Below are 9,268 nucleotides of genomic sequence, written 5' to 3' on the forward strand. Positions count from 1 at the left end.
GGAAGCAAACGAAGGAAATCCTTCCTTCAACATACTAAAAGGCCCTAAATTCTACGGATGTCTGCACTTAAAAGGATGACTCGCGCACTAGAAAGAATTAATAGCCAAAAAAAGGCTATAATGTCCTTCGAATGTATTTGGTTCGTAATTCCTTGCATGTAGAAATAGAATCGCTTCCGGCCAAGTCTCAAAATCTAAAATTTACTTCACGGAAAGCGTTTTCGCATTTCGATTTACTTATTAAACTGAACGCTGCATAATTTTACTTTTATGCGAAAACTGCGCCTTTCCACGAACAAATTAATACACGCACGGGCTAGCGAAAACAATCGGAAAAACGGCAAACGATTCGCAACAAAAGCGGCGCGAAATGCATCAGAGAATTCATTTTATCAAAACGGTTATTTTACCAGATGAAAGTTGGAATGCTAATTCAAACCCGCGTGAGAAATAATATCGTTTTAAAGCGTGTTTAATTTAGGTAACTTTCATTTGAAAATTTCTAACGAACGTAAGCAATTTCTATTCTGCGGAAGAGTGTAAACCAAACCGTTTCAAAAATTATTAATTCGATTTAGAATCGTTATAATAGAGTGGACCGCTGGGAAAATATGATCTAATGCCTTATTTCTACCTGATTCTTTTGATCACTGAAATCTAATTAACTTGTTGGAAATAGGAAAAATACGCGACACTGATCAAATATCCAATCAATGCAAATTTGTTTAGAAAACTTTTTCGGTGAAAGTAGGTGCGATCGATATAAGCTCGAATCAATCACAATTTTCAGCAACATTGTTTTTGTAAGGAAACAATAAACTTTTATAATCAAAAAGTGTGGGATTAAGGTCAACGGGAAAATAATTAACAACATCAGATATGCCGACGACAACGTTTTGCTAGCCGAGAACGCGCAGGACCTGCAGAGGCTAATGGATCACATTGTGCGATATAGCGAAAACGCTGGCCTCCTCATAAACACTACAAAAACTAAGGTCATTGCATTTACCAAGACACCTGTTCAGGTTCGTCTGAATGTTGATGGTGCTGCGGTGGAACAAGTGTCTTCATAAAAATATTTGGGGACCATCATAAATGATCAATGTGATCCAAGGAAAGAAGTCAGATGCCGTATAGGACAGGCCAGAAAAATATTCTTGAATATGAAACGACTTTTCGGGAGATCAGATTTGAGCGTGGAGCTCAGGGTACGTTTTTCTGTACGGATGCGAGAGTTGGACCCTAAACCCATCACTAGAAGAGAAAATAGATGCATTTGAAATGTACATTTACCGTCGTATACTAAGAATATCATGGGTCCAAAGAGTAACAAACGTAGAAGCTCTTAAGCGCATGAGAAAACAAAAAGAACTTATGCTTACCATCAAAGAAAGAAAATCTCGTTATGTTGGACACATAATGCGAGGTGAAAAGTATGAACTTCTGCGCCTAATCATAGAAGGCAAAGTCCAAGGCAAAAGGTCGGTCGGCAGGCGCCAAAACTCTTGGTTGAAGCACATTCGACGATGGTTTGGTTGCTCATCGCTCGACATCTTCCCTATGGCCGTATCTAGAACCACCTTAGCTATTTGGATTGCCAACCTTCGAAAGGAGACGGCGCCATAAGAAGAATTAAAAAGTTTTTTTTAGGCGCCTAACAAAACCAAGAGTAAACAACATATTCCATATTCCACTAGAGTTAGCCAGATTGACTAGAAAAATGGCAGTAACTGACATTCATCCTAAATATGCAGCTTACAATGCAATAAATGAAAAAAATGCTTAATGAAAATCGGAGTAAAACAAAAAATATAGATTTCAACGAAATGATAAACGAAAAATGACAAACTAATCACTTGAAGATTTTGGTAATTACTTCCTAAATATCGGAACTGAGAGTTAAATAAAAAGTATTAATTCATTACGCAATATGGATCCTAAGGTTTGGCAAGGGATCGAAGTATTAAATTCCAATCATTTGAAAAAAAACAGACATTCTTAATAGATAGGATAGGATCAATTTTCTTTTCCTACCTAATATTTATTGTGCTATTTTCATTAGTAAGATACGAGTTTAACCCTTTTTAATTTAGACCACACATTCACGTATAAAGATGAAAAAGTTAAAACACTTTTAAAAGTTGCTTTAGTATTGTCCCTATCCCTGCTGTGAAGAGAAACCCGGCGCATGCACCAATAAGTATAAAAGAACTGAACAAAGGGTACCTGAGTACCAGAGATCGCATTTTGCGAGATAACTGAACATTCGATAATCATCGCGAGAATTCGCCGCGATGTATAAACGCAGAATACGATTCTAAAGAGGACATAGTAGATGGTATCCCGACACATAAATAGTCAGCAAGAATAGTATTTAACAGAATAATATAGTTTATGCTCTTAATGACTTCACTTGTTATTTTGGATAGAATAAAATTTCGGCTAAGTTAAGTTTTGCGCAGAGTGACTTACTCTAGCGATCTAATATTTGCCAAAAATTGTTTGAATTTATTGTAAAGTGCGCACCAAAAAATCTTTCAATCCGCGTCTACCTGGAACTCCTTTGACGGAGTAATTTATTTGAATTTGAAAAATAGGACGAAGTTCGCTTTTTTTCTTGAGTTGCGGACTTAAATATGAAACTCAGGTAAAAAAAACGCTTCATTACCATATTTTAATTAAAGGGGTAGTATTTAGGACTTGGATTATTCGACTCTCTTTTTCTAAAATATTTTCTACGGTATTGAGGGAAATTTTACCGAAAATTATCATCACGAGTGGTAATAAACTAAACAGCGTCATTCGACAAAAATATTTTTGGTATTGTGTATAAGTCAGGATAAAATCAAATTTATTAAGGATAATATAATAGGAACCCTCTGAAAATAACATTCCTGAAAGATATTTAGCTTCTTTAGTTTACCAGGGGTGGAATAAATTGTATATTTTATCACCCTTTATGATAAAGGCCAAAAAATATTGGGTGGCGTGAACCTTTAATTGAAAAATTTTGTTTACTAGCGATAGCGAACTATTTTATTAAAAAAAAGGTAAAGATGAAATTAACGAATGAATGTTTAATTTTTAAAAAAATATATTGAAAACAAAATAAGACAACTGTTTTAACAATAACGTAAAGTTTAAAAAAAGTTTAGAAAAGAAAAAAAATAAATTTCAAATTTTACTTTAGAATTTGTAAGCTTATAATTTAAAAATTTGAAATTACCAAGTACTAAAATACTAATTGGAATTTAATTCTTTTCAAAGTTAACTAATTTATGTTTTCATTTTCTCCGCTTTATTATTAACACACCGTGTGTTCATCTTATGAATATTAAACAAGTATTTTTTCAATTAGAAGTTCAAGCTAACCAAAAAAAATTTCTTTCTTTGTCATGCAGGGTATTAAAAAATTATACCTTGGTGTGTACAAAATATTTTGGTAAGTTAATAAAATGTTATGGATGTTATGGATACCATTTTAATGCAACCGTATTAGTGGTCGTTATTTTATATGTTTATTCAGGTACATCCAAAGTTGTTCAAGAAAAACCAATTCCCAGCTACTTTAGCAGGTCATATCTCCCGTAGGAACATGGCATGTTATTTTTGTTATATTGTTCATCGTTCAATGTTTTCATTTCGAGTGTAAAATGTACTACATTATACACTCGAAAGTAACGTAAATACAATTAGTAAAAATTAGTAGTAAAGTATAGTATTTTTGGAGTACTATATCTTTAAATGAACTAGGATCATGTCTCTGCTATTTAAAAAATACCTAATATTTCCAATGTGGGCAGCTTTAAATTGAACACGATTTTATGCGGGTGTTATCTTAAACCGCGAACATGTCAAAAAGTAAAATTTAAATATAAGATATATTACAAACTTACCTTGTTTTTTGTACTAGAATTGATATCTGAATAAAAATATAGGGCATTCTATTTGAAAATCTTGAGATTTTGTTAATTGAATTCGCCAAAACGGCACGACCTATTTGGAATTTGGTTAAATTTTTGTTGCAATGCCTGGATCAGTAGCGTCACAACACAATTTCATATGGGGCAATCAAGATATGAAAAAAAAACACATGACCTCAATTTCTTCCTAAGCTATGGGACACCCTGTATCAACAAAATTATTATATCTTCAGAAGAGTCCAAGAAACTTGTTTGCGTATCTCTTATGGGTTTCCAGATCCTATAGTGGTTCGTTTTAATTGGCACACGATGTACACCCTTCCAGTAATACATTTGCCATATGGAATTCAGTAAACCATAAAACAAGGAGTCCAAATAAAAGAACATTTGCGTACATTATAACCACTGGAAACGTATTCCTTTTTAGAAAAACCTGACGACGGAAAAGTAGCATTCCGCTTAATTTCGTTTACTTAATTTTATAAAATACGAGACCAACTGCGGCGATGCAACTACAAATTGAATCAGGACCGAAGCAATCTCAGTGAAGGGCGCCAATTCCTACTTCCAGTGGTCCCAAAAGGGTTGTTGTAAAACTTTCGAGTATAGTTTCAAGTTCCTGCAAGTTATGGCGTCGAGAACTTTAAGGGTGTTATTGTGTGTAACTTTGTTGAAGATGCGATTTTGGTGATGCCGAGAAACATTAGGCGAATTTCCTTTATGAAGAGTAATTCGGTCGTCCAATGAGCGTAACGACTGAAATTATTAATGGTCGCACTTTAGGCAGCGCCCGACGTGTCACATAGTGATTTAAGTGTTTTGCATAGAGTGAACGTTGAGGCCGTTTGTGTGGGCAACATTTATCACGTTATTTTGTAGCGGGACGAATGCGAAAAGATTTTTTCCTTCCCAAGGCGGAGATATTTAATAATTCCAACTTGTCACGTTGACCATCGTGTCAGGCTGGCTTCGACAAGGGTGCAGCCTGTTTCCAAAGGGAAACTTTTTTTGAATCCGGCAAAACGAAAGCGTTCCCTGTCACCCGATTAATGAAAAATGACGCGACGTCTGTTCCGAACTCTTTTTCTCTTATCATCGATTACTGGATTCGTAGTGACGTTCTGAATAAGCCCAAATAATTTACTTGACGTGGATTTTATTACCATCGTCGCCGACATTTGAATCGACACCGTTTTTCCAATACGTTCAAACAAATTGTGGTTCAATAGCACTTCGACAATTTCTGCGCTACAAAATATCTCGAGTGCGTAAATTAAGAATAACAACTCTCTCTATATCTTATCTACGCTGTGATCTATTCTCGTTGTGTGGAGGCTAAAAGAACTTAGAACTTCTATTGTTATTATGGTAGGTAATTACACTTTTGCGACAGGTCACGGTCCGTCATCAAATGTGAACCAAACTAAACGACTATTGCGTTTATCACTATTCCTTAGACTACTGAACAATCCACAAAAATGCAGGTCAAAATTTCAGAAAGTCGCGGCCATTTTCTAACTGGATAATGCGTCATATATATATATATATATATATATATATATATATATATATATATATATATATATATATATATATATATATAGAGCGTGATACTTATAATAAGTATTCTCATGTTTTTTTTTCTTTTGGTACTGCAATGAAATGTTAGTTCGACCTAAGTACTCCTTTTGATATCTTTGAGCAAAGTCGACAGTTTGACCTGCTCTCAATGGCTTCTGAATTTGAGACTTTGTCTAAATGGATCAAATAGAAAAAATGAACTTATCGTCTTTGTCCAACTATGACAGATATTTTGTTATTTTGCGTGTGTGCAAAATTTTTTAATTCCCGGTATGGACGATACCTTTTATATGTATTTAGTCGTTTCTGCATTATCTTGATATTCACTTTCACGCTTATAGTATATAAATAATTAACAAGTATGGTATATTAAAAATTAGGAAAATGCACATTTTTGAATATGAAATTCATTCCTAGTTGTAGATTTATGCATTTTTTAGGGCCTACCAGCATAGAAATAGACATAGTTTTTATTTGCAGCTTCTGCTCCTGTTCGTCCTTTATAGTAACTCACACAATTGAAAAGTTATGATTATAGTATAAATAGTTATGAAGGGTTAAGAGCGCCAAGTGAACAATTTATAAATTAGTGTCTGAAAGTTTTGTGAAATTTCTGCAATGTCCGAAATATCACATTTGTTTTGCAATAGTATGAAATGCATAGATGTAATAATATTGCTTTGTCCGATTTTATAAAATTATTCATTGGACTGACAATTTTTTATTGTAAAAAAATAGGCAAATAGAGAACTAAGGGAAAATAAAGCATAGAAAAATTTAAGAGTTTCATGTGTAATTTTTATTTTTATTTAGTACTATATCTAATTTACTTTCGTTTATTCGTGTTTTACTTTATTTTTTTGAAAACTTGTCCTTGTCCTTGGCAGTTGTTAAGAATAACTAAGGTAAAGTGAAATATGATTTACTATTTTCAGCCCCGGATGGTGTAGAAATTATTTATTTCACAAAAACAATGGCGTATGCAAATACTTTTTCAACGTAGGCTAAACATTTTATTAACTTTCTCTCAGTGTAATAACCGACAATAGTGTCAGTTAAGATCAAAGATGGCGATGCATTGTTTCGCTGCAGTGACTATTCCAAGATTGCTAAAAAGCTATTTGTTAAAAGTTACACTTTAACCAGTGGAGCTTCCTGTGGCCATTTTATGTTGTGTTGATTCAACCATAAGTGCTCTGCTATCCCATATCTCAATATTTCACCCGTTCGTGTCTATTTTCGTTGCTCTTTAAGTAGCACAATTACCACGGCATTCGCAAAGTACTCGTCACTTCACAAAATTATAGTTTATTTTGAAGAAACCCATGCTAAGGTACAATTTCTTTTTTTAAATTCAGTGGAGTATTTTCAATAAATTTATTTCCAAATGAACACCCTCTGAGTGCATTGATTTATTGCCGAGAGTTGTCATCGATTGGCTAGTTCATCTTTTACCAACTACATTTCTTTAATTTTTTACACAAACTGCTGGCCTAGAAATGGGTTCTTGCTAAACCACCTTCTTTATGCGAAATTTTTATAAACATATTTCATAGTTTTCAAAAAATAAATGGAAGATATCTCTATTGTCTGAAATGGCAGCCAAGAAACGTTTACCGAGTTTCTTATTCTGATAATAATTAGGAAGGGAACAAGGGTTGAATTCGAGATTTTTACTGAAAAAATGATAGTGGTCAAGGTCCACTTAATTAAGGTTGGTGCAATAAAATTAATCTTGATCCCTATTGTAAACCAGATATGAATAAATAGGCTTTGTTCTCCTTTTTTCTGGCGAGAAAAATGCTTGAGAATTTTAAAGGGGTACAGAATAGAGCAAAAAAAAACTTTTATTTGGACGAGACGTGGATTAAGCAGTAACTAAGTAAGGTAAGTTTGATAACTAGATAGAGAAAGAAATAATTTGGTAAAGTAGGAACGGTTGAATATAATAAATTTACTCAAAATATCAAGAAATCTGCGTCATAAAATGAGTATTTATGGAACGCCAATTTACTGTATTTACTCTTTATAAATAACAATATTTTAGCAAAGATTTAGCAGTGTCAAATTAAGAGTTCTGCAACTTGCAAGCAATATTTAACATTTTTAACAAACAGCTAAATTCATGAAACATGACTGACTTAAATATGTATTAGCTCAATTTTATCAGAATTCGCTTTTTGCAAGTGAACATTCATGAACACTCAGTAAGTAGAGGCCGGAACGGCTTGCTTCATCCGTGCAAAATTTTTGGAAAAACTTGAACCCTTATATATACAAGACCGTGGCTTTAAGATTAGAATGTCGAAAATGATTATTATCAAATTTAAAATTCCCTTTCCAGCGTATGCAGTGTACTATCCATTCTATTTATTATATAGAAAATTTTCAAAAAGATAACAACCCTCGCTAAATGAGGGCAAATCGCCCCACCTAAGGAAACATTATTCCAAGCGCAACACTTCAGCTAGATGAAAAATTGAACTTTACTGTTACGGCGAGTAAGTTTTAATGCTTCCACGGAAGTTAGACAGCGCTCCACTTAATGAGAGTATTTGTTTATAATGATGATAAATCGTTCGAAAATTAATAAACGTTTCTTATAGTCTCGTTAAAACTTCTCGTCTGTACAACGGCCCTAAAATACTTAAATGCCCAATTTGTTCTTCATTTTGTTGCCAGTTTCCTCTCCGTCTTTTGTTTTGTTGCTTTCTTCACTGCGTATAATCGCCTGAAATTTATATTTTCAAAGTTTCTACAGGATAGGCTTAACGAATGGCGCCCCCAAAGCCATTTATATATTGTGAACAAATTTCTGCCTCAAAATACAACTCAAAAATCTGATCAAACTAAAATCAGTAAAGAAATTTTGGAGATTTTTCAGGCCATTGGTGTATGTTTTAATGCCCCACCAGGAGTTTTTTCATATTGGTAACTATTTTGTAACGAATGAAAAAAATTGAAGAACTTTATGCTTATAGATAATTTAATTTTTTTTATTATTCCTACATTTTTTATCTGCGTCTTCTATATGATAATTCCCTCATTATCTGAGCTATCAAATAGTTCATCTGATGATATATTTTTGCGGCTATCGATTAAGGACATAATACCACAAAATGCAAAAAAAAATCAATTACAGAGTTTCAAAAATCAGCATAAAAAGCAAATGTAAACTTTGCAGCCTCAACACATAAAAGTCGTTCCACTTCTATGAATAATTACAGCGTATTATACACCAGAGTGAATTAGATCAATACTATCAATTTTTGTTATTTTAGCTTAGCTGACTTACATAATCCTTGTATATTGTACTTTTTTTTCATTTCTTGTTCCCCAATTTACTCGTTCAATTTATTTGTGTTTTGTGACATCTGACATTTTTTTCACAGGTTCTGCATCGATGGTCAGTGAAAAGCTTAAAGATCGCTGCATCGTGGAGAGGAAAATAAGGTGGCAATTATATCCCATGTTCTTGATATTGTGAAACTTCTTAACAATAATTTATGTAGTTAGATAACAACGAAGAAACCTCATTTTATTATATTCAAAGTTTAAAAGATTATTTATTTTGTAGTCATCCCCGTCATCCCCTTGGAATAAAAACTTTTTATTGTTAACATTTAAAAAATCACAACTTTTTCAAATAGGCGACTTTATAATCTAGCACTTTGTCCTATCTCGTTCTAATAACATAAACAACATGGCAAGTTTCTATGTCTCGTCCATTTGGGACTCGGTCATCCGTAAAGAAGTTAAACCCA

Source organism: Cylas formicarius, unplaced genomic scaffold (assembly GCF_029955315.1).
Source record: "Cylas formicarius isolate icCylForm1 unplaced genomic scaffold, icCylForm1.1 PGA_scaffold_2__14_contigs__length_35257938, whole genome shotgun sequence".
Taxonomy (NCBI): Eukaryota; Metazoa; Arthropoda; class Insecta; order Coleoptera; family Brentidae; genus Cylas; species Cylas formicarius.